This window comes from Staurois parvus, unplaced genomic scaffold (genome assembly GCF_062004578.1).
Source record: "Staurois parvus isolate SC_StPar_1 unplaced genomic scaffold, SC_StPar_1.0 ptg000207l, whole genome shotgun sequence".
NCBI classification, from domain to species: Eukaryota; Metazoa; Chordata; class Amphibia; order Anura; family Ranidae; genus Staurois; species Staurois parvus.
The window spans coordinates 9,953,773-9,980,404 of record NW_028318003.1 but is presented as its reverse complement, the minus strand read 5'-3'; the positions used below and the strand labels follow the sequence as shown (position 1 = coordinate 9,980,404).

Here is a 26,632-nt window from a genome sequence, read left to right as displayed (position 1 = left end):
GTACTGAAAGAAAAGGTTGAACATTTTTCCCAGTATGTTTAGTAATTTTATACAGTCTTTAATGTGATGTAAATTACTTCTCTGTTCTTTTTACAAAATCAGATTAATTTACGCAGTTACAGTGTGCAGCACTTTGGTGAGAATCAGTAATGACAACTGGCTCTAAAATAGCTACACATCAATAATAGAAGAGGGTGGATGGCTGTTCTTGGCTTCCAGTATGAAAGAGCCTAAGGCCTGGATGTAACTGGACAGTGCAATAGCTTTCATGAGTTAACATCCTCTATCCAATTATTGGTGTCCTTGTATATGTCCGAATCAATGCCTATGTGAATTGTCACTTGACTGAATGCAATGTTGATATTGTTTGCTGGTCTAGACAAAGGCTTTATTCGGTCATTCGGTTCTGGAATTTGTTTTGGTATTTTCTCCAGATCTGTCTTCACAAATCCAAGTCAGGAATTGTAGGTTAAGCCAAGTGGGAACAGTGACAAGCAGCCCTGATTAGCTTACTCAGCTGAGAAAAGATTTGGAACATGCAGGGTAGGCTTGTGTTTTGCATGTTCCTCATACTCTGGAGATCCACCATCTGCTTCCAGCTACATGATATTCTCAGAAACTTGCAAACGGAGAATGCATTTTTGCACAGCAAGGTGGAGAATATGACGGAGATGCTGATGGAGCTGAAATTCTACATCTGGAACAATTCAAGAGGTAAACAGACAAATAGTTGTGCTTAAATTCATTTGATTTATGTTTTGAGGGGTATCGGTGTAAATGTGTCGGTGTAATGTTCTCCTGGTTGCATTGGGCAGGCCCAGTGCTATTCTATAAACAAGACTGTGCTCATGGTTTTCCCATGGAAACTAACAAAATAACAACATTCCCACTGGGCACATGGGGGCTGATTCTAAAAATGTAAAAGGGTGTTCGCTTAGCAGAGTGAATTTGTACTTAGCTTACTAAATAAATGTAAAGATATATTCACTTCCATCTGGTAACTGACGTGTTCACAGCAAAAAGGTGGCAGCTCAGTTTTTCTTCCCATTTGGGTTATATAGCCTATCTTGTTAAGAAATCTGCTCTTTTGATTGGTGTAAAAAGGAAGCAGCTCTGAGAGTTAGTTCCCAAGTTCCTCAACAGATGGAGCTGCCTGTCTACAATGTTGGACGGAAGAATGAGGCAGCTCTAAAATTAAAAAATTTGCACTGCTTTAAAGAAAATATATATTTGTGCGCAAACAGTAGTATATTGACAACCAGTGGGTAAAACACTTAGAATTTAAATTGAAAAAAAAAAATTTTTATTTTTTTTTTTAGTTTGCGAAAAGTTAGTAAAACTGGAGCTGCTTTCTTATTGCTGTGAGCCCATCAATTATGTCTAAGAAAAAAATCCTGTTTTTTTTAATTCCTTTCCAAATCAATTATATTTTAAGTGAACACAGGTTCATTTATTTAGTAAGTTCACTTTGCTTACTGAACAATCTCTGCTCCTTTAACAAATTAACCCCTTTGATTATTGCAAGGACCTGCAAGGGAGCAAGATAGGGAATATTACTTGAAGAGCTGCTTTTGTCAACCTGTGTGGCAGAATCTAATTTTACAAAGAGGTGTGGTCAGAAATGTTTCCACATATTTGTTTAGTTTGGGTCAGAGTAAAATGCAATGGTCTATGTTCCTGAACAAATGTACAGTATGCAACTAGAAAATTTTCACAAGGTGTAAGCCATTTTCTTTTTAGTTTTAGAGTAAAGAAAATGTAGAACTCCTGTCATGTTTTTACTTCTTTCTGGGGCTCTATTAGCGAGATTTTCCCTCACTTGGTGTCATGGTGACAATGGTTTCACCAGGCAGGATCTGAGGGAAAATCTGAAAAAGGGACAAGGACTGAAATAAAAAGTTGATGGTGGTCATGGCCACTCCAGAACCTTCCCCTTTTTGTGCTGTAACCACTGGAGGGACAACTTGGCCTTGTATTTAGGGTCATTGTTTTGTTGGAGAGTCCAAGAGCGTCCCATATTGCAGTTTTTGCCCTGAAGAATGCAAACTGTCTGCCAGTATTTTCTGATAACATGCTGCATTCATCTTGTCATCAATTTTCACAGGATTCCCCATGCCTTCAGAGCTCACAAACTCCAAAAACATCAGCAAGCCACTATCATGCTTCACAGTGGGGATGGTATTCTCATTGCTTTAGACATTGTTGGCCCTCATCTCTAAACATGGAGCTTATAATTATGACCATAAAGCTCTATATTGGTCTCGTCACTCCAGATTACCAGAAGCTGTGAGGTGTGTCAAGGTGTTGTTGGGCATATTGTAACCAGGCTTTTTTGTGGCATTGGCGGAGTAAAAGCTTCTTTCTGGCAACTCAACCATGCAGCTCATTTTTGCTCAAGTATCATATTGTGCTCCTTGAAGTAACCACATCACCTTTTTCCAGAGCAGCCTGTATTTCTCCTGAGATTACCTGTGGGTTTTTCTTTGTATCCCAAACATTCCTACCGGCAGTTGTGGCTGCAATCTTCTTTGGTCTACCTGACTTTGGCTTGGTATCAAGAGATCCCCGAATTTTCCACTTCTTAATAAGTGATAGAACAGCACTGACTGGTATATTCAAGGCTTTGGATATCTTTTTAGATTCTTTTGCATCTTTACAGAGTTCCATTACCTTGTTAGGCAGGTCTTTTGATAGTTCTTTTTCTGCTCCCCATGACTCATTATCTAGCCTGCTCAGTGCATCTACATGAGAGCTAACAAACTCATTGACTATTTACACATAGAGACTAATTGCATTTTAAAAAGCCACAGATGTGGGAAATTAACCTTTAATTGCCATTTTAACCTGTGTGTGTTAGCTGGTGTGTCTGTACCAAGGCCAAACATTCCAGGGTATGTAAACATTTGATCAGGACTAATTGCGTGATTTCTGTTATCATAATAATTTAAAAAGGAGCCAAACAAATATGTGATAAAAATGGCTTCATATGATCACTATCCTTAAATAAAAGATTTTTTTAGTATGATCAGTCATATTTTCAATATCAATGCCAAAATTTCATGATTTCTGCCAGGGTAAGCAAACATTTGAGCACAACTGTAGGTGCAAAAAAAAAAAAAAACTGTTGACATTGTCAGAAATCCAGAGCTGTCCTGCATCCAGTGCTCATTTCTTTTATTATATAAAGGAATCTAATTATCACTCTCAGTCTTCAGCTTGGAAGTACAGAATGATTTGCCTTTATGTTGTGTAGAGAGGAAAATGGGAGGTTCTGAGAAATTTATCAAATAAAACTGGGCAGAGCTGACACTCTTCAGTCCACAAAGATTCTGTGTGTTGTCAGTGCATTTCAGGCAGAGTAAAATGTATTTTCTGTTTTTAAAGGGAGGTTTTTAAAAGGGATGCAACATGGGGAAATGTGCATGATTATCAGAAATTTACTGTATACAGTATATGTTTTTTTTTTTATTTTGCCTTTACATAAAGTATTCATGTCAGTAAAAAAAAACCTGCAAGGGGTCTAATCCTTCCACACGCTAACCAAAAAGTTGGAAGGGGAAATCTTTTAACATCTAAAACATTAGATTAGTATAATTTCTGCCACAAATATACTTTCCCTTCATCTTATATTTTAGCATACAAATAGAAATAAAACCATTATTGTGCACAGTAAAACACTAGGTCAATGGGTGACCATCTCCTGTTTCAAGACAACATTAATGGGATATGTATAACAATTCATTCTCATAACCTGCCCCTGACTGTGTCATGGGCAGGTTATGTCAAGTGTCATGTGACCCATGTCTGTAGTACCTAGAAAGGGAACTCTTAAAATCTGACCTTGAGGCTCAAGATATTTCAGAGTTCATGCCCCAAATCTCACGATTTAATTATTTATTTTTCACTGTCACATTATTTCTGCTATTATTACATATATGTTTAAACCTTCCATAATGATTGTTATTAAATGTGATATATCTTTTTTTTTAATTTACCCAAAAATGTAAATAAATTATTTCAAAACTAGGATACTATATATTCTTATTCCAATTCTTTAGTTAAAGTGGAAAGAAAGTCATCACCATCAAAAAGCACCAATCAACCCTAATCCACATTTTACCCGCATTATTAAAAAGTTCAAATTTTGCATCCTTGTACCTCTTTTTATTGAAAAGCCTGCCTGTCTGGTAGCCTTTTTCCACTTCAGTTATTCTGTTCCTTGCAGCTTCTGGGCATGTCCCTTGCTGACTAGCTACATCATTGCTGGAAGTGACGTAGCTAGCCAGTGGGTGTTCAAAAAGAATGCTAATGCCAGGGCTTACAAATCTCCTGTAAGCAAACACAATGCTACAAGTAGCTGCAGCACATTTCCCTGTGGATGGTTCTGATGGCCGGGACGGAGGAGGGAGGAGCCGGGTGGGTCTGGGCAGGCCGATGGCTAGGCTACTTGGGGCTACGCTCCGAAGTTTGCATAGAAGCCAACAGCGGTTTAAGGAAGTTCCTGTGAGCAGCCACATTCAGCTCTACAGGCATACCATTGTTGGCAAACCTCAGAATAATGCTGATTGTCTAGGCTACACTGTTGTTTATAATCTAGACAATCAGTAATGAAGAAAATGCACAATACAAAAGTAGTCTTTTTTAAACATACTAAGCAAGGGTAGAAATTTATTTTTGAATGGAATCACACTTTAATCTGCCCAGTAGGTTTGTTATTGTTCAGCCAGTGGAATGATTCCTCCATTCACATACACAAGGTGGATGGAGGAATTCCTCATGCCAGGAAATTGCATTCTGACAGTGGCCACGACTACAATGACTGATCAAGGAAAATGCTCCAACATCTTTCTTCGTAGAAGTCAATGAAATGATGGACTTCTGTTGAGCACGGGCGGCCACACTCTGATCGAAATTCGCCTGTCCCCTGCTTAACTGGCCAAATTTCATTCAGTGTATAACCAGCTCTTTCTCAATTTGTTTATGCACATGGAATAGAGACTGTTAGTTTTTCAAAGTGAATATTCATTTCATAAAGTGTATTTCACTGTGTATATGAGTGGATAATTGAAGTGAACCTATCTTTACCTTATTTACCAAGGCCAATGAACATTCACTTTTGTCTGTTACCTTTGTGAATTAGCCTCCACGTGTTTTTTTTATACAGTCCACATTGCAAAGCATTACTCCCTATAGTCATGGCCAATAAACCCCATTGCCTGAACTGTAAAGAACCAGGTCATATGGAAAATTCCAACTTCTGATGAAAGTTTGATGAGCAAACGCTAATCTAAAAACACTACATTATGTTGTAATGAATTTGATAACAAGCTGAGACAGCATAAACAGGACTACATTGATTCAATGGGACTGCTCTGCAAAACAGTTTGGAGTACAGAAAAGGCAGAATAACACCGCTATAGTCTAAGAGTAACAGCAGCATGCTGTGGTGTGTACAAACCTATACTTAACACTTGAATAAACGGACCAAATATACAACAGGAAAATAATATACATGTTTATCTTTTGCCAGTGCAAATTAGGATATGTAAACAAGAACAATATTGCATTGGCCCCCACATATGACAGTTAGATTGGAAGTAGCCTGTCCATAGAGATGACAGATGTTCACAATAATTTAAAACCAAATCAAAGTAAAAATAAGACTTCACAGGAACCTTTGAACAAGCAGTACATTAGCTTTTAAAACAAATGTGTATGTTCATTGCGGTGTAATGCAGTGTCTGAATTTATAAGAAAAATACTCTACTATACTAAGAAATATTTTGCCATCTTCAGATCAAACATTACATACCACAAACATTTAAACTAGACTCCAGTATCTATGATACTTCCACATCTTTTGCATGTAAATGTCTAAATTAATGTAGAATCTCCTTGCTCTAAAATATATTACTTACATGTTCACCTGCCAACTCACTTACAGTATATGATAAAATGGAATGAAGACCTAGGGACAACTACAGAACCATCACACTGGGACCAAATTTGGCAAACCACTAAGTCTTGTTTCATCAAAGTGTATGCCCTTCAGACAAACTATGGGCTGCTTTTGTGTTAATACTTTGTTCACACCTGCATATTTAAATATAGGCTGAGGTCTCTCTTAAATTCTTTAGGGGATCCATTGACCTAAGTACCTCCCAACACATCTGGTGTTCATGTTCATTGTGCTTTGTCTATGGTCCAGTACCTGCCAAATGATATCTACAATTCTACGACCCTTATCGAAGGATTTCCTACAAAGCCCTTCTCCATAAAAAACCCCAAAAAACAGAAGTTGTCAATAACTCTCAATTTTAATTATTGTCTGCCCTACATACTGTAACAAAACCAACAACAGCTAAGGCATGGCAATCCCCAACCCCAAACCCTCAAGAAATTAAGTCCAAAGTGTCCTTGGCTCTCCTATGCAATAAAATTATTGGTAATGTAACACCCTCCTAAATAGGTGCTAGGATTAGATTTATTCAAATAAATGTAGTTCTGGTTGATTGTATCCAGTGGAGTTGCATTCTTGTTGTTAGGCAAATTTAGTTTGGTTCACTGTAATCAGTGTGGCTGTTTGTAATTATTTAGGTCTGTTCTGTGTTTCACAGGCTGTAAGTTTGATTACTCCTCCTGCAATCTAGAACTCTCGTTGGTGGTTCTGGAACTTAGCTGTGAAGTAAAGCAAATGAGCAGCATGAATATTTACATTGTCTCAGCCAACCCCCGTGGGAAGAGGGCACAGCTGGTTGATGGGAATGTGTATAAATATTTTGAGATCTGAAACAGATTGGTCTTGTTCCTGAGAAGAAGATCACAGCCTAGGGACCCCTAGATCCACCTACCATGTGTCTGCTGTTCATTGTGGTCCCAGCTGGATGAGCTGGGGGGCCGGTTTTGCTGGAAGTTGCTGGAGCTGATTGAAGGACCTGTTGTCTATGGATCTAGTCTGGTATCACAGGGAGTAAGTATCTGGAAGGCATTGGAAGGAGGCAGGCAATTGTCTGAAGATATTTGTGACAACAGAAAGTTGTGAGAGATCTTATAGACTGTGTGCTGTTGCCATCCTTCGGGTGTTAAAGGGTCAGTTGTGTGTGTAAAGAGGACAAAGTGGCCAATGCCCTGAAGATATCAGTTTATTTAATTCTTAGTAAAAAGGACTTTGCTTGGACTGTCCAGAGAGGAAGATTAATCTCTTCAGGTTGCTGCTACAAAACCTAGTCCATCCCTTTACTTGTGCTCATGGTTCTGCAGAAGAGAAAGTGTCCTCCTGTCATACATAGTTTTTGAGTATCCCACCAATTCCCTAACCACATCCAAGTTAACAAAAAAAAAGTAAATAAATAAAAACACAAACAAAAAGAATAGCCATGGACTATTCATTGAGCCAAAGAGTGACAGTGACCGTGTGCCTAACTTGTTTTTGTTTTTTTTACATTTCTCCAGTTATTTCCTAGTTTCCAGTTGTCATACATCCCAGGAGTCTTCAGGAGGGGTTTTCTCAGCTAACCTAATGCTAGTGGAGTGTTTTTTCAAAGTGATTTCTCAGCAGAATAAAGCATGGAAACATGGATGGATGAGTTTGCTTTGGATAATAAAAATGAATTCAATGGCATTTTTGGTTTGTGGTGCTCAGATAGAGTGTAGAGTGTGACAGTGTGACACTTGAGGTGCCATGATCTACACACCTCCCTTATACCCTTCCTCTAGTGAATCCTCTCCCTTTACATGAATCTTTCTCTTTCTTATCCCTGCTCCCACAGTACACAGAACATGGAAATGCAATTAATTTAGTAAATATAAACTGCTAAATACCTTTTCGCATCAGCAGTTAGAGCAGTCTTGTGACTTCTATCAGTTTCCAGCAAAGCACTGGTTAAAGCTTGTAGGAGAAGTTTTCATTCTCTCCTGATTGTCCTATGATGCTGCAGGACCCCTGGCCCACTGTCTGGACAGTGTTGATTGGCCCTGTGCTGATCACATGCACTCTCCCAAATAAAAAAAGAACTCTCTAGCAATACACACCAAACTGAGCAGCTTGCCCCAGAGGCTCTGTTCTATCAGCAGATGGATTGGGGACAGTAGAAGGGGAGGTTTAGAGAAGTCAGGATCAAACAGCCTTTTCACACAATGCAGATGATTAACCCCTTAGGTTCCACAGTTAGTATAACAAGCATGCTTTACTGCATATGCAGGCTGATTTTACTGTTGTGGGTTTAGTAACACTTTAAGCACATACACAAACTGTTTGGCTGTTTTTGCAAACTACTTCACAACTATTCACACAGACATATCTCTTCTCCACAAATCACCTTTTTAGGCCTCAACACATGGATGTTAACATGCATAAAATATGCCTAGAGTAAAATATCTATCATTTATGAGGTGCCACAGGTGGGGTTTACGGACGGCTATAGAAGAGAATGGCTGCACACCCCTGTATTTGTGTACATGCAGATGGTTCTGTGCTTAGGTGTTTACCCACAAAATGCATGTATGACTTTTGTTGGAAGCAAAAGCTCTACATTTGGAAAATACATTGTGTAGGCATACGCAGGTAACATTGATGCACAGAAGCATAATTGTTGGTACAGGTGTACAGGTGCGTACAGTGATTTACTTCTATGTCCAGCTGTACGCTCCTCCATCTGTCTCCATCTGGGAAAACACTGGCCCAGAAATTCATAAAGACTGGCTCAGACAGATGTTGTGAAAGTGTCTCGTATGCATTCTAAAAGTGGTGCAGTATGTGCCAACCTGTTTAGAAACTGTACTTGAATTTGGAACATGCTGCGCCACTTTTACAACGCATGTGACGCATGTTACTTATGCAAAATCTGTCTGTGCTAGTTTCTCTCGCTGTACGCCAAAAGAGAGTTGGTCTTAATAAGTTCCACTTTCATAAGATACAAACTGTCGGTATGTTATTTTGAATTTGGCACATCCATTGAGCCACAATGTAAAAGTGGCACATTTTAGAACTACCTGAATTTGGTGCACAAGTCATTGTCAGAACCGAAAGTATTGCAAAAGATTCATGAATTTGGCGCAACACATTAACAAGAGGGATTAACACCAGAAAAGTGGCGCGGCAGCTTTATTGAATTCCCCCCTGGGAATTTTACACTATTTTACTTATTTGCGCATTTACATATTTTATGCCTTCAAATATCCGTATGCATGTAACCTAACACCAGCAATCCTACAGGAATGGCTTGCCTCTGTATTGTCCAAATATGTAAAACAGTCTATCTACCAGTTATTATTATCATGTTGCACTTTTATACTTTGTGAATTACCGTTTTCAAAAACTCATTAAAAGTCATTGAACAGAAAACTCATCTCTGACCATTGACCTCTGTAGCTGCAGGCAATTCATCCAGACATTCACAGCAGAAACACTAAAGTCCTTATAACAGGCTTTTTCAGCAAAGCAATTATGGTTAGATTGAACATGTGAAAAATAGAGTTCCACCTACTGGCTTGTAATAATAAATATTAACATGCAATATTTCATATCTACCCTACTTAAAAAATACATCAGTTTAATAATGTTATCTTTTTATCATGAACATAATAAGATAGAATTGTGACGATTGTGGTGTCAGACCCCATCTGTTCTCACCAAACTCGTGACCGAAGGATTAGCCAATCTAAAAACTAGCCAATCTAAAACATGCTTAACAATGCCATGCCCAGCTGCACCCTGCACAAAGATTTTCCAGCTAATGGACCACAATCTGTGTACTTGCAGCCTGGGAGCGATTGTTACTGGGTCAGGTAAATTACGTAATTAACCCTTCACACTGCCACCACCTCCTTTTTGTACAGAGAAAGAGGAAACTTGGCAATATCAGCAATAACACTATGATGGTTGAATAATCGTCTGTATACCACTGTCACCGCAGACAGGGATATATAGAGATTTAAACACACACAGTAGCGCTCTTCAGAAACAGGGGTTCTTAGTTTGCATTAAAGAGCTTTAGAAACAGTTCAACACTTTCAGAAAGGGGGGGTAGAGGGATGGGAAGGAAAAGAGTTTTTAGTAAGGGAAAGGCAGAAGTGTTATATGATTGTTTACTTGTATGAGAATTATTTCCCTTTTGGGTTTTTGTATTAATATGAAAAATTTAATAAATATTTAAATTTAAAAAAAAAAAAAAAAATAGAAACAGTTCAACACTTTCAGAAAGTAAGATTTATTACTAAAATGTCAAAAGGGTGCAATAAAAATATTTACAGAAAAAGAGTAGCCAATATATATGTATACAGAGAGCAATAACACAGCAAAGAGATAACAGAAAGGAATTTAGATAGATAAAGTACTTGCCAAAAGCCTTGGTTTAAGCAGCTTTCAAGTTTCAGAACCAAAAGGGTGCCTTTTCTCCCAGAGTTAGTTCTGATGTTAAAAGGGAGAATCTTCAACTTCCACTCAACTCAGCTCAGCTTAACTCCAAGCATAACAGCCTTTTTCTAGGAAATTAGCAGGGTGTCTCCCTGAAGCAGAGAACCAATCGCCTCATTTGGAGAGGGAGTTGTAGGCGGGGAGCTCGGGCTCTGACCAAGGTCCTCACAAATTATACTGTGGTCGATAACTTTTCCTAGGTACATGTAACATTCCACCCGCGGGTAGATTAATACGCAGAATCATCTGCTGAACGTCTAGGTATGAAATATGACATACCTGCTGGGATGGTTAAGGAGATATAATTTTCTGCTCTCCTGTAGCTGTCAGCTAGGGGGTGTAACCTATCAGGCGACTTGTATTAAAGTGAGTGGTCTGAATATATGCCTGGTTTTTATGTAAGTTTACATATTCCAAGATATGTAATCATAGGGGAAAGTGGGTCTTGAATGTGATGTCTGCTTTATGGCTTATCTGGAATGTCTTTGAACTCAGTGAAGGACTTGGTTTATGGCTTTACGATCCTTCTCCAGCAAGAGTCTCGCAAACATATGGGTGCCAGGCTAATTGGGGTTTATAGCCATGAGCTCTCCCGCAGGGCTTTGATGCCTTTTTGAACTCTGCATCAAACAGACCACATGTCACTCAACAGAGAGGGAGGGGAGATGAGGAAAGAGGAGGGAGAGAGAGATACAAGATGGAGGGTTTGGAGCAAAATGGATGACCGCATCCATCTCTCTGTGCACAATTGCTACAAATATATATATATATATATATATATGTACGAACACATAATATAAGAGAACCTGTACACACACACCATTGGTTGGTCAACTGTAGTACAATAATGAGTGCTGCAATTCTGGAAAAAGAAAACACTGGAATGTTCTTCACCTTCTACTTCATGAGCTGTTCCTTGTTCCTGCTATTTGCCAGCTATTACCAGTAGGTTAGACATGGGGGCTGAGACCTGGGGGTGCCACTTCTATAATAAAATAACGAAAGTTAATAAAGTCCCTTGTAAATCCGAATGAACTTTCTACACCTAGTGACTTATATGATCCATAACTGTTCTGTAACATTTGTTCTTTCCAGCCACCAAAATATTGAGTTGTATGCCCAATAAGCCTTAATCTCATTGGCCCTAGTGCTATTGGTCTGTGTTAGCTCACCCTCCTGTCTGGCTGTAAACATTTTGAGAGTTGCTGTGAGATTCAAGCTTTACATTTCCTAGAACACACACTTCCCAGGTTAGAAAGCAATTTTATCCCAGACTGTTGAGAAACAAAATACAGTTGACATTTTTCTTTGTTTTTTTTCTATTATATCTTTCTTAAATTTTCCAGTACAAAAGAAGAACAATTTAATTACAAAAACATTTCACATATACATGCTTCCATTTTACCCCATCATTATCCCCTACTCTGTCTACCCTCCCACCCTCCCCCTGACCTGGTACCCCAATCCGCATCCTCCTACCTTATCTCTATCTCCTCTTGTGATTATCTATCTGTATCTGTATCTATAATCCTTCCCTCACTCCTCTCTATATTAAACTCTCTCCTGACTTCCCCCCTCAGCTCTGACAAGTTCCGTGTATCTTTCAGATGTTTTAAATAATAACCAACTATACTACGTTTTCCTAAATTTTTCCATTCCATTTCCTCTGTCTGATATAACTCCTCCATTTTATAGATATTTTCAACTCTATTTATCCTATCATTTATTCTTGGTGGCTCCGGAACCTGCCTGAGCTTGGGAATCAGGCCCTTAGCTGTGCTAATTAAGTGATAAAGTACTCTGCTTTTATGTTTTTTGACTGAAGGCTCAAAATTATACAATAGACACGTCCATGGGTCTTTCTGTACAGTCATCCCACATATCCCCTGAGTATATTGGATTATTTCCTTCCAGTAATCCTGTATTTTTGGGCAATCCCACCATATGTGTGCCATTGTTCCCTTTTCTCCACATCCTCTCCAACACAAAGGTGAAATAGCAACTTGTTGTTTATGTGCCACACTTGGTGTAATATACCATCTCTCCAAATATTTATAATTCATTTCAACTGTGCTCATATTCTTTACCTTGTGTGTTAGTTTAAAAATTCAAATCTTTTGTTGCTTGTCCAATTCTGTTCCAAGCTCCTTTTCCCATTTTTCCAAGAACACCGGAGGATCAGTTCCGTCCATAACCATAAGGATCTTATATATCCTAGAGGTGACTCGTTTTGGAACTATATTTACATTCAACAATTTTTCAAATGGATATACCGTATTTGCCGGCGTATAAGACGACTTTTCAACCCCTGAAAATCTTCTGAAAAGTCAGGGGTCGTCTTATACGCCGGTATACGGCGAGCCGGTGTGTCAGGGCTGCACTTTTTCCAGGGGCGGTGTCCTCCAACGGACACTAAGTACAGGGGTGGGCAGAGGGGCTGCTCTACCTTACCTGGCTCCGGTCCTGGTCCCACGATGATCCGGTCCAGGAAGCGCGGCTGCTCCTTCTTTCAGTTTGGCCGCTCGATGGTCGCGCGGCCGCTCGGCTCCGCCTCCTTACCGGTGATTGGGCGCCAGCGCACACAGGCGACCAATCACCGGCGAGGAGGCCAAGCCGAACGGCCCCGCGAAAATCAAGCTGCCGAACTGAAAGAAGGAGCAGCCGCTCCTCTCCCCCACTGACACTAACGATGGGGCACTATTCCTCCTCCACACTGACACCAATGATGGGGCACTATTCCTCCTCCCCACTGACACCAATGATGGGGCACTATTCTCCCCACTGACACCAATGATGGGGCACTATTCCTCCCCCACTGACACCAATGATGGGGCACTATTCCTCCCCCACTGACACAAACGATGGGGCACTATTCCTCCCCCACTGACACCAATGATGGGGCACTATTCCTCCCCCACTGACACCAATGATGGGGCACTATTCCTCCCCCACTGACACCAATGATGGGGCACTATTCCTCCCCCACTGACACCAATGATGGGGCACTTTTCTCCCCACTGATACCAATGATGGGGCACTATTCTCCCCACTGACACCAATGATGGGGCACTATTCCTCCCCCACTGACACCAACCATGGGGCACTATTCCTCCTCCCCACTGACACCAACGATGGGGCACTATTCCTCCTCCCCACTGACACCAACGATGGGGCACTATTCCTCCCACTGACTAATGATGGGGCACTATTCCTCCCACTGATACCAATGATGGGGTGCTATTCCTCCCACTGACACTAATGATGGGGCACTATTTCATCCACTGACACCAATGATTGGGCACTATTCCTCCCACTGACACTAATGATGGGACACTATTCCTCACACACTGACACTACTGATGGGGCACCATTAGTGTCAGTGGGAGGAGTAGTGCCTCATCATTGGTATCAGTGGGAGGAATCATGCCCCATCATTGGTGTCAGTGGGAGGAATAGCACCCCATCATTGGAATACCATACTGAAATACCATACCATATTGAAATCAAATCTGATGTTTTTTCATTTTTATTTGGTGTGTGTTGGAAGAGGGGTAGTCTTATACGGTGAGTATAGCTCAAACCCTATATTTTAACAGGAAAAGTAGGGGGTCGTCTTATACGCCCAGTCGTCTTATACGCCGGCAAATACGGTATGTCCTCTGATGTCCTCAATGGTTGTGGGAGCGTTGAAACAAAATGGTTTAATTGACAATGCTGCCATTCATCTAATGTGAAAAATTAATCTTTTTTCTTCTTTAAATCTTGAAAAGTGTGCAATTTCCCTTTATTCAATATTTCCTTCAAACGTGCATTCTTATCTTTAATCCATTTCCTAAAAGTATTATCCTTCTCTGGGGGGAAATACTCTGTTCCCACCAAGGGAGTCAATACTGAATTATATTTCCATCCTTTTTGCCAATACATTCTATCCCATAGACTTAAAACTTTCCTTGTCAATGAACTAGTGTTCACATCCAATGTGCAAAGCTTATGTGGTATCCATACAATTTTCCCTAACTGTGCCTTACTTAAAATCCCTTCCATATTTACTCAACCCTTCCCTTGTGAATTAAATGTCCAATCTACTATTTGTGATAAAATCACCGCTAGATAATAATTTCTCACATTCGGAAAGCCCAAACCCCCTTTCCCTTTTACCCTACTCAAAACCTCATAACTAATTCTTTGTTTCTTATTTACCCATATAAACCTGAGTATTATCTTCTTTATTATCCCAAAGAAAGACCCTGGAAGGTGTACTGGGAGCATGTGGAATGTATAGAGAATGTTTGGCAAAATCACCATCTTTATCAAATTTATACACCCTATCCAAGAGGCTCCTCCCTTTGAAAGTCTCCCCAGCTCATCCTTTATTTCATTTATTAATGGAATATAGTTTTCCTGATATAGGCCTTTTATTAAGGGGGTTAATTTTACTCCCAAATAGCCTATTTCCTTTTCCCTCCAGATAAATGGGAACTCTTTTTGTAAACTCAGATTCTCTGACATTGAGAGATTGATATTTAAAATTTCTGACTTTGCCAGATTTATTTTCAGATTTGACAGCTCTCCATACTTCTTTAATACTCTCATTAGGTTAGGCAATGTTATTCTAGGGTTAACAATACAGAACAGCATATCATCTGCGTATGCTTCCACCTTATCCCTTATTTTTATTCCAGCAATATCTACACACTTCCTTACCCTTGCCAGGACGGGTTCCAAGACAGTACAAATAACAAAGGAGAAAAGGGCATTCTTGTCTAGTGCCCTAGTACATTCTAAAAAACTGGGAGAGGGATCCAATGACCTTAACCGCCTCTGACGGACCATTATACAACCCTTTTATCCATTGTTTCGGCATCAATCGATAGGAGTATTGCCGGCACTTTCTCTCTCTTAACTCTTTGCAAGAGGATCAAAGATCTCAAACCATTGTCCCTTCCTTCTCTTCCAGGAATGAAGCCCACCTGATCCAGATGTACCCATTCCGGCATCAGCTCCTTCAGTCTCCTTGCCAACACCTTAGCATATAATTTTGTATCAATATTAATAAAGATATGGGCGTATACCTGGTACACTGTGAGCTATCCTTCCCTTCTTTAAGAATGATTGCTATATAAGCTTGCAATGACTCCTCTCTCATTTCCAACCCCTCCCCAAGTGCATTCACATAGCTACACATTTTAGGGACAAGAAGATCTCTAAATTTTTAAAAATATCCCACGGTATATCCATCCGGACTTGGGCTTTTTCCTCTGGCCATGTTTTTTAAGGCTAAAATAATTTCCTCTGGGGTAATAGTTCTCTCAAGGGCCTCTAGTTTTTCTTCTGCTAATCTTGGCAGCTCCACCTCACTTAAATATTTCTGCCTAAATCTTTTCTTTTCCTCCCGTTTCCTTTTGATTTCTTCGGCTCATGTCATACAGTGCACTATAATATTTTTGGAACCTGTTAGTGATATCAATAGTGGCATACGCTATTTCTCCTTTCCCATCTTTAACTTTTTCTATAAAATTTTTGGATCTCTTTTTCTTCAACCTCCTCATTAAATATTTTCCGGGTCTATTCTTCCACTGGTATATTTCTTTTGAGACTCTATTAAGTATCCTTCTCGACTCTTGTTCCATGAGATCTTTTAACTCATCTCTCTTAAAGATTATCTTCTTATATACAGTGAGGAACAGAAGTATTTGAGCACCCTGTGATTTTGCAAGTTCTCCCACTTAGAAATCATGGAGGTGTCTGAAATTCACATTGTAGGTGCATTCCCACTCTGAGAGACAGAATTGAAAAAAAAAATTCAGGAAATCACAGTGTATGATTTTTAAAGAATTTATTTGTCTTGCACTGCTGAACATAAGTATTTGAACACCTGAGAAAATCAGTGTTAATATTTGGTACAGAAGCCTTTGTTTGCAATTACAGAAGTCAAACGTTTCCTGTAGTTCTTGACCAGGGTTGTACACACTGCAACAGGGATTTTGGCCCACTCCTCCACACAGATCTCCTCTAGATCTGTCAGGTTTCGGGGCTCTCGCTGAGCAACACGGAGTTTCAGCTCCCTCCAAAGATGTTCTATTGGATTTAGGCCTGGAGACTGGATAGGCCACTCCAGAACCTTGATATGCTTCTTACGGAGCCAGTCCTTGGTTATCCTGGCTGGGGCTTTGGGTCGTTGCCATGTTGGAAGACCCAGCCATGACCCATCTTCAATGCTCTGACTGAGGGAAGGAGGTTGTTGCTCAAAATCTCACAATAAATGGCCCCATTCATCCTCTCCTTAATACAGTGCAGTCGTCCTGTCCCCTTTGCAGAAAAACACCCCCAAAGCATGAAGTTACCACCCCCATGCTTTACAGTAGGGATGATGTTCTTGGGATGCAACTCATCCTTCTTTTTCCTCCAAACACGACGAGTGAAGTTTAGACCAAAAAGTTCTGCTTTGGTCTCATCTGACCACATGACTTTCTCCCATGCCTCCTCTGGATCATCCAGATGGTCATTGGCAAACTTCAGACGGGCCTGGACATGTGATAACTTGAGCAGGGGAACCTTCCGTGCAATGCATGATTTGAAACCATGATGGCGTAGTGTTCTACTGACAGTGACCTTTGAAACTGTGGTCCCAGCTCTCTTCATGTCTTTGACCAGCTCCTCCCTTCTGGACTAATTCCTCTCCTTTCTTATCATCAGTGATACCCCACGAGGTGAGATCTTGCATGGAGCCCCAGTCCGAGGGAGACTGACAGTCGTCTTTAGCCTCTTCCATTTTCTAACAATTGCTCCAACAGTTGATCTATTTTCACCAAGCTGCTTGGCAATTGCCCCATAGCCCTTTCCAGCCTTGTGGAGGTCCACAATTTTGTCTCTGGTGTCTTTTGACAGCTCTTTGGTCTTGCCCATGGTAGTAGTTGGCGTCTGACTGACTGTGGGGTGGACAGGTGTCTTTAAAGAGCTCAGACAGGTGCTACTAAGTTAGATTAATGAGTGGAGTAGAGGTGGACTTTTTAAAGGCACAGTAACAGGTCTTTGAGAGCCAGAATTCTTGCTGTTTCTTAGGTGTTCAAATACTTACTGTATGTTCAGCAGTGCAAGACAAATAAATTCTTTAAAAATCATACAATGTGATTTCCTGAATTTTTTTTTACATTCTGTCTCTCAGAGTGGGAATGCACCTACAATGCGAATTTCAGTCGTCTCCATGATTTCTAAGTGGGAGAACTTGCAAAATCGCAGGGTGTTCAAACACTTCTATTCCTCACTGTACGTCATTCCTATCTTCTTTTTATGTAACTGTTCCAACTTATAAAGCTCTTCCGTCACCATCTTTATTTTTTTCCCTCGTCCTTTCTTTTTTTGTGTTCCTATCAAAATCAATATTCCCCTGATATACACTTTATGTGCCTCCCAGACTGTGGCCATCGAAACATCATTAGTCTCATTGAGCTAAAAAAATTGCTCAATTTCCAGCCTTAACCTTTCCTCTATTTCAGGGTCCTGCATAAGCATCACATTAAGTCTCCACATGCTTATTTTATCCTGGTCTCCTACTCATAATCTCAACGTGACAGGAGAGTGATCACAAATGGACAGGACCTCTATGTTGGAACCGACCAACAACTCCAACTGTCTATGCTCAATCATTATATAGTCCAGTCTTGAATACGAACCAAGCACACGAGAGAAGAAGGTATAATCTCTTTCTTTTGGATGTTTCACTCTCCAAGCACATGTCAATTGGTATTGATATAGTAACCTCTTCAATGATTTCAATCTCCTATCCCCCTCTCTCTGTGTACCTAATGACGTATCCAACTGAGAGTCCAGACACAAATTGAAATCTCCAGCCATGACCAGACTTCCCTTTCTGAATTCAGAGAGTTTCCTTAACACACCCTCTAAAATGTCACTGGGTTTTTATTTGGGCAGTAGATATAAGCTAATATATATTCCTGTCCTTGTATTTTTCGCCTCAGGAATAGAAACCGACCCTCAAGGTCCTCCAATCTACTCCTTTGGCCCCTTTGACTGGTGAGTCAGCATAATACCACACTGGATAATACTTCGACTATAATTTGAGATTTCTATCATTGGTTATTTATGTCTCTTGAAGAAACACTACTTCTATGGAGTGTTGATAGATTTCCTTGAGTATCTTATGTCTTTTTGCTGGGGAGTTTAACCCTTTCATGTTGTAGGTCATAAACTTAATCACTCATTTCTACTGTTGTTACACTACCCTCTTAGCTTTCCTTCAGGAGGGAACAGATACAGACAATTTAGGATATGGATGTTCTCCCTTCCCCCCCTATTGCAACCCCCCTCCCACCCTCCCCACCCCCTAGTTATCTTACCCCTAAAATCCCCCTGGCCTACGTATTGCCCTGGAATATGCCATGGGCTTTCCCCAGTCGCGATTCCTATTTTAGGGGGAGGCTCAAACCACACACGCCCTCTCCGATCCCTAGTTCATGCCATTGGTTGATTCAGAGTCTGACTGTATGTTTTGCCTACGGGCAACCCACCACATCGAAGTTCTCCCCACCCCCTCCTCCCATAATCTTACACTGGGGAGAAAGAGGGTCGGGGGCAAAGGAGACATGGAGCAAGCAGAGAAGTGCGGGGTGGGGGGCAGAGGAGTGCTGAGACGGAGGGAAAAAAAAGGGAAAATAAAACTATTCCTCCCCCTTCCCCGGCCCCCCACCACCATGTGATGCCACCCTACTTTTTCTTCCTAGATACCCGGTGCCACCTTTTTATCCTCTGCCCCCACTCTCTGAAGGTCCCTCTGACCACCCTTCAAGGTCCATTTTCTGTAAGTCTAGTTCTTCACAAAGGTCACTCAAATCTTCTGGGAACCTCAACCTTGCAGATTTTACATCTTTCCAACCAATCAGGCATGCTGGAAAGCCCCAGTTAAATCAAACTTTTTTTCCTCTCATCTGATCTAGCAATGGTTTCAAGGTACTTCTTCTGGCTAGAGTCTCTGATGCAATGTCAGCAAAAATATGCAACTTTGTTTCCTCATATTTTATTTCGGAGTTATCAAGCAGACTTTTACAAAATGTTTCTCTGTCTTCATAATAGTGGAATCGGACTATCACATCTCTGGGGCTTTCCGCCGACACTCCTTGTGGCCGCCTAATTCTATGCACTCTCTCAACTATCAGGTGATCTGTCACTGGTCTTCTTAGTAATGGATTGAACACTCTCTTACTTTTATCGCGTAGGTCCTCTCCTTGCTCTTCTTCTGGCAGACTCCAAATCCTTAAATTACCTCTTTTATCACAATTCTCTTGGTCCTCTAGTTTATATGAGAGCATTCTCTGTTCCCTACGCATCTCTTCCACCTGCATTTCTAAGTTGTTAATTAATTGAGCTTGTGCCTCCATAGTCTCCTCTACTTCTTCCACTCACCTTAGTATTTGGCCCAAGTCATTGCGTAGCCCCCCATCTCGTTTTTCATGGATAACTCCAATTTAGCAAACATTTCTGCTATCTCATTCTTTGTGGGTAATTGATGTTCCGTGCCACTTAGTACCAGGGGACAACAGACAACTCTTGGGGCTCCCGGGCAATAGGAAATCATGGGACCACTGTGTCCTCACCAACACTCAAACCACACCCCAAAAAAAGGCTGTGAAAGGTATCAGGGGCATCTCGTGGGCCCCCTACTGACCCTGGGCCCTAGGGCAGTGCCCGAGTGCTCGAATGGTCAGTCCGCACTTGCTTAGTACCATTCCACTGTCCGCATTTATCTATTCATTAATCTGGTTCCCTGTCTGGGCCCCAAATGACAATTTAGATTGATCTCCAACAGAATTTCTACTTCCTTCTTGCTTTTTATCCCAAATCTATTTTTCCGGGTTATTCTTCTGCAGATGGATGTATTTTTTAATTGTGCTCACATTTGCACTCTGTTGGTGGGCTTTAGAGCCCCCTTTCGCTGAAAACAATGTAGAGACGGTGAGTATATTAAAACAAGGGAACAGCATGGGAAAAATACAAGAAAAAGAGATTGTAATTCAAAATATTCCCAAAGTAGTAAAAAACACGGGTCAAACAAGAAGCCACAAGAACTGACTGTTGCCCAAAATATAACATCTCAAAATGAGAATGACTTAAAAGTGATTAATCTATCTAAATTTCATCTCCAATTGAGACACTATAAGCTATTGCAAAAAGGACTTTTTTTCTCCCTCAAACAAAATGGGCCTATTTGAGGTGTTTAAAGATCTAAATTTATTTTTGCGTAAAATATTACACAGAACCTCATTTAATCAGAGTAAATCTCCCCAAGATCAAACACAGATTACGGAAACTGAGAAACAAGCATTAAAAGATTTGATAAGGCTTTTGGAGGAAGGGGAAATTGAGGAAGAAGATAAGGATGAAACATAGTCCTCAAAATGGAAAAGAACAACTAGATTAAAAGCAACTTCTAAAAGGATGTCCAATATAAGTGAGAATAAATGACTTAGCCTTTTTCTTGACTTGGTACACTCTGACTTATTGAAAATTAATTGGAAAAAGGAATCATCCTGACAGCTTGACTAGAGTAGAAAGAATCTCTCTTGTTGAACTGCAAAATGCCTTGGATATACAGTGGATATAAAAAGTCTACACACCCCTGTTAAAATGTTAGGATTCTGTGATCTAAAAAAATTAAACAAAGATAAATAATTTCAGAACTTTTTTCACCTTTAATGTAACCTATAAACTGTACAACTCAATTGAATTTTTTTGGGGGAAAGTAAACTTAAAAAACTAAATGTGGCTGCATAAGTGTACACACCCTCTTTTAACTGGGGATGTAGCTGTGTTCAGAATTAAGCATTCGCATTCAAAATAATGTTAAATAGGAGTCAGTACACACCTACCATCATTGAAAGTGCCTCTGATTAACCCCAAATAAAGTTCAGCTGTTCAAGTAGGTCTTTCCTGACAGTTTCTTAGTCGCATCCTACAGCAAAAGCCATGGTCCGCAGAGGGCTTCCAAAGCATCAGAGGGATCTTATTGTTAAAAGGTATAAGTCAGGAGAAGGGTACAAAAGAATTTCCAAGGCATTAGATATACCATTGAAAACAGTAAAGACAGTCATCATCAAGTAGAGAAAATATGGTGACATTAGCAAGAACTGGACGTCCCTCCAAAATTGATGAAAAGACAAGAAGAAAACTGGTCTGGGAGGCTGTCAAGAGGCCTACAGCAACATTAAAGGAGCTGCAGGAATATCTGGCAAGTACTGGCTGTGTGGTACATGTGACAACAATCTCCCATATTCTTCATATATCTGGGCTATGGGGTAGAGTGGCAAGACGGAAACCTTTTCTTACAAAGAAAAACATCCAAGCCTGGCTACATTTTGCAAAAACACATCTGAAGCCTCCCAAAAGCATGTGGGAAAATGTGTTATGGTCTGATGAAACCAAGGTTGAACTTTTTGCCCATAATTCCAAAATATATGTTTGTCGCAAAACAACACTGCACATCGCCAAAAGAACACCATACCCACAGTGATGCATTATGGTGGCAGCATCATGCTTTGGGGCTGCTTTTCTTCAGCTGGAACTGGGGCCTTATTCAAGGTAGAGGGAATTATGAACAGTTCCAAATACCAGTCAATATTGGCACAAAACCTTCAGGCTTCTGCTAGAAAGGTGAACATGAAAAGGACCTTTATCTTCCAGCATGACAACGACCCAAAGCATACATCCAAACCAACAAAGGAATGGCTTCACCAGAAGAAGATTAAAGTTTTGGAATGGCCCAGCCAGAGCCCAGACGTGAATCCAATAAAAAATCTGTGGGGTGATCTGAAGAGGGCTGTGCACAGGAGATGCCCTTGCAATCTGACAGATTTGGAGTGTTTTTTGCAAGGAAGAGTGGGAAAATATTGTTGAGTCAAGATGTGCCATGCTGATAGATTCATACCCAAAAAGACTGAGTGCTGGAATCAAATCAAAAGGTGCTTCAAAAAGTATTAGTTTAAGGGTGTGCACACTTATGCAACCATAATATTTTAGTTTTTTTTATTTTCACTTCCCTCCACCTAAACGATTTCAGTTTGTTGTTCAAAATGAGTTGTACAGTTATAGGTCACATTAAAGGTGGAAAAAGTTCTGAAATTATTTATCTTTGTCTCATTTTTTTACATCACAGAAACCTGACATTTTAACAGGGGTATGTAGACTTTTTATATCCACTGTAGTCATTAAGAGAAGTGACAAAGGAGGCAATGTGGTCCTGATGAATAGTACGGACTATGAACATGAAATTTGAAGGCAATTAAGAGATTCCAATACATTTGTCAAGTTGCCAGAAACCCCTTTTCAAAAATTGTTGACGTCTTAAATCGTAAACTAGCCTGGGCATATGAGGCAAATTTGCTAACTAAACAAGAATATGATTTATTAAAAGTTTATACATATATATACAATATTCCCACTTTTTATGTAATCCCCAAGATACATAAAGATCCCTTGAAACCACCAGGAAGACCTAAGGACCCTGATTTACTATTGTGCCTAGGCACATTTCTGTGGGCTAACGTCTACTTTTTAATAGCGACCGTCTACTTTTAGACTGCAAAGACATTTACTAAAGAGAAGTGTCAACAAGTAGACTCCAAATTGACTTTACTAACGAGACACAGCCCAGGAATCAGACTCAAAAAGCAGACTTGCTAAGAAACACGTCTAACACCATGAAAAATCACTGCAGAGACATGTTCACATTGAAATTTGCTTTGCCAAATATCAGGACTTCACTTTAAACAATATCTGACATTTCAAAAATTTTTTAAAATGTGCAAAAAATAGTTTTTTTAAAGCAAGTGAAGAACTAGACGCTTTTCCAGTGTCTATGGCCGGATATAACTGAGCATGTGCAGAACACATTTTAGACGTCTTCTGTGGGTGCATTCTTGTTAGACCCTGTTCAATAGTAAATCTCTGTGTGGAGTCTACTGACAGACGGCACTCGATCGCGTCTACTGTGTTTAACAAACAACACTAGGCATATCTTTATGTATTCTAATTTGATTTCCTTAGTTCTATTGATTCTATTTTTGTTTCTTATCCTTTATAATTATTTCTGTAATGATTTTACTTATTTTGAAGGTCTAGATAGGTCTTGGTCTTGACAGCTGAATGTAAAATTAAAGGTCTGCAATAAAAAAAAAAAAACTGCGTGGGGTCCCTCCTCCCATCCATACCAAGCCCTTCGGGTCTGGTATGTATATTAATGGGTAACTCCACGCCAAAATAAAAAAATAAAACTGTGGGGTTCCCCCAAAAATCCATACCAAACCCTTATCCGAGCATGCAGCCTGGCAGGTCAGGAAACTGGGGGGGGGGGGGGACGAGCGAGCAAGCGCCCCCCCCTCCTGAACCATACCAGGCCACATGCCCTCAACATGGGAGGGTGTTTTGAGGCAGAGGGGCTCCCCCCAAAGCACCTTGTCCCCATGTTGATGGGGACAAGGGCCTCTTCCCCACAACCCTGGCAGATGGTTGTGGGGGTCTGCGGGTTGGGGGGCTTATCAGAATCTGGAAGCCCCCTTTAACAAGGGGACCCCCAGATCCCGCCCCCCCATGTGAATGAGTATGCGGTACATGGTCCCACTACTAATTCACAAAAAAACAAAGTGTAGTGTAAAAAACAACAGGACACGGTCTTTTACAAGTCCTTTAATAAAACAATGTCCCCCAAAGTAGATCCAACATCAATCACGGTGTCAGGCGCCAGCGAGCCGAAAAAAGAAAAAAAAAAAACGTTCTGCTCCCGACGGAGGCTCACCAACCTTATGCAGTGAGACAGGGTGACGTGGGGGGGTGGGATCTGGGGGCCCCCTTGTTAAAGAGGGCTTCCAGATTCTGATAAGCCCCCCGCCCGCAGACCCCCACAACCACCGGCCAGGGTTGTGGGAAAGATGCCCTTGTCCCCATCAACATGGGGACAAGGTGCTTGGGGGGGAGCCCCCCTGCCCCAAAGCACCCCCCCATGTTGAGGGCATGTGGCCTGGTATGGATCGGGGGGGTGCTCGCTCGTCCCCCCTTTCCTGACCTGCCGGGCTGCATGCTAGGATAAGGGTCTGGTATGGAATTTGGGGGGAACCCCACGCTGTTTTTTTTTCACTTCGGCGTAGAGTTACCCCTTAATATCCATACCAGACCCAAATGGCTTGGTATGGATGGGAGGGAGGACCCCACGCTGTTTTTTTTTTATTATGGTGCTGGTTTTTAAATGTAATTCTGGCTTCTATAGCTCAGAAATTCAGCTGTCACTTCCCCCGGCTCAAAGAGAAAGTTTTGTTTGAGTTTATTTCCTTAAAGGTAACAAGGTTGACTTTTAGTTAATTAAAATGAAGAAATTGTTCTGTAACTTCGGGGAAAGTGACAGCTAAGCTTGTGAACTATAGTGAAGGACAAAAAAAGGCACGCCATTAGCATTGAAAAATCAGCACCGACATACACTTCGTATTGTGAACCAAATTATTCGAACATTTGTAAACCGATCAATTAATTTTAATGGTTTGGCATTTGTACACCAAATATGACGATCCCCGAGGCGCTGGTAAACCAAGGTACGCTTGTATTAGTATTACAATCCTTTGTATTGGGATACATAGAACCAACATACATTGGAATTGGCAACATAGCACAACATTTGTGTCACATTGGAGATATCTGGCTAGTTACACTGACCTTGCCCAGGGACGTAGGGTTGATTCACAGCACAGAAATACAAGGTGGGTTAGCATTGCAGCTTTGTGGATTAGTGGTTAGCACTGCTGCCTCACAGCATGATCTCCCTGTGTGGCTGTCTTCAAATAGATGTTCTGGCAACATCTTTGCTTTCTGTCTAAATGATCCCTAGGATGTGAATTAGAATGAGGCCTTGTCTGTTGAAACACCTTCAAAGCTGCACCTAATGTGAATGTCATACAATGGGATGAGATAAGGGCCTGGACTACTAATAGATTTGATAATGCTGGTTTACACTCCACCCCCTTTTGTGAAGGATTTGTCAAGCAAAGAGCTGAGAGAGAAAAGAGTGAGCAAGAGATACATACTGAAGAGTGATACAGAGAGACATACAGAAGAGTGAGAGAGAGAAGAGCGAGAGATACATACTGAAGAGTGATAAAGAGAGACATACAGAAGAGTGAGAGAGACATACAGAAGAGTGAGAGATACATACTGAAGAGTGATAAAGAGAGACATACAGAAGAGTGAGCAAGAGATACATACTGAAGAGTGATAAAGAGAGACATACAGAAGAGTGAGAGAGAGAGAAAAGGCTTGGGTGGGGAATCCACACATCAAAATTGTTACAAATACTGGTGTGGATTTTTCCCCCAAATGCATAGCAGACCCTTATCCGAGCAGGCAGGTACCACATGCCTTCAAAGATTTATTTCCTTTGTTGATTTGCCTACTTTGTTCACACTATATGCAATTGAAAATTGCGCTTTACGTTGCCAATTTCACCGTTTTCTAGAGATTTTCAAATTTTCAATTGTGTTTAGCATTGTAATTTCTATTGGAGTCTAGATGTGAAATTGCTACTAAATGGCCCAAAAGTTCGACAAGAACTACCTTTGAAATCGTAAGTTCAACAAACAAATCGCGTATGTTAATACACTCACATTCACATTCATTATATCCGATATCAAGTACGATGTCAATTCACAAATCGCACCTGAAATTGTACACCCTGGATGCGACTTGTCATGCGATTGGCATGGCCAGCAACTTGCCATTTGCATGGCAAATTGCACACAATGTTACTGGGGGCTAATAACTCTGTCACATCCAATCCGATGTGGCAATTGCACAACTTACAGTGAAGTTGCACGAGTTCACAATCCAATTGGATGTGAACAGAGCCTACAGTGGACAATAGGGTGCGACTTGGTCTACGATTTGCAAGTTGCCTGTCATGCTGATTGCATGCCAAATCGCAAACAATGTTACTGGGGGCCCCCCGGTCACATTAAAGCAGATTTCTAAGTGGTGTTATTTAGACTACAGTCACATCATGTGACTTACAGTGAAGTCACATGATTTCAAAGTTGGGGGACATGCTGATTTAAAGTGCGATTTGCAAGACATCTTACACAGATCTCTCTGCAAAACGCATGAAAAGTAGTGTATTCATTACTTTAGAAATTGTTGCGGCTCCAACCAAGTTTGAACCACACCAATATG

General features: G+C 40.7%; 1 long non-coding RNA gene across 1 annotated transcript in view; it reads left to right on the top strand.

Moving 5' to 3' along the window:
- Positions 1-363: 363 nt before the first annotated feature.
- Positions 364-26,632, top strand: part of LOC149461285 (uncharacterized) — a 57,602-nt gene continuing 31,333 nt past the window's right edge. Inside the window, exon 1 of the long non-coding RNA XR_016312922.1 lies at positions 364-714. This is a non-coding gene — a long non-coding RNA (uncharacterized LOC149461285). The remainder of the gene's footprint in view (positions 715-26,632) is intronic.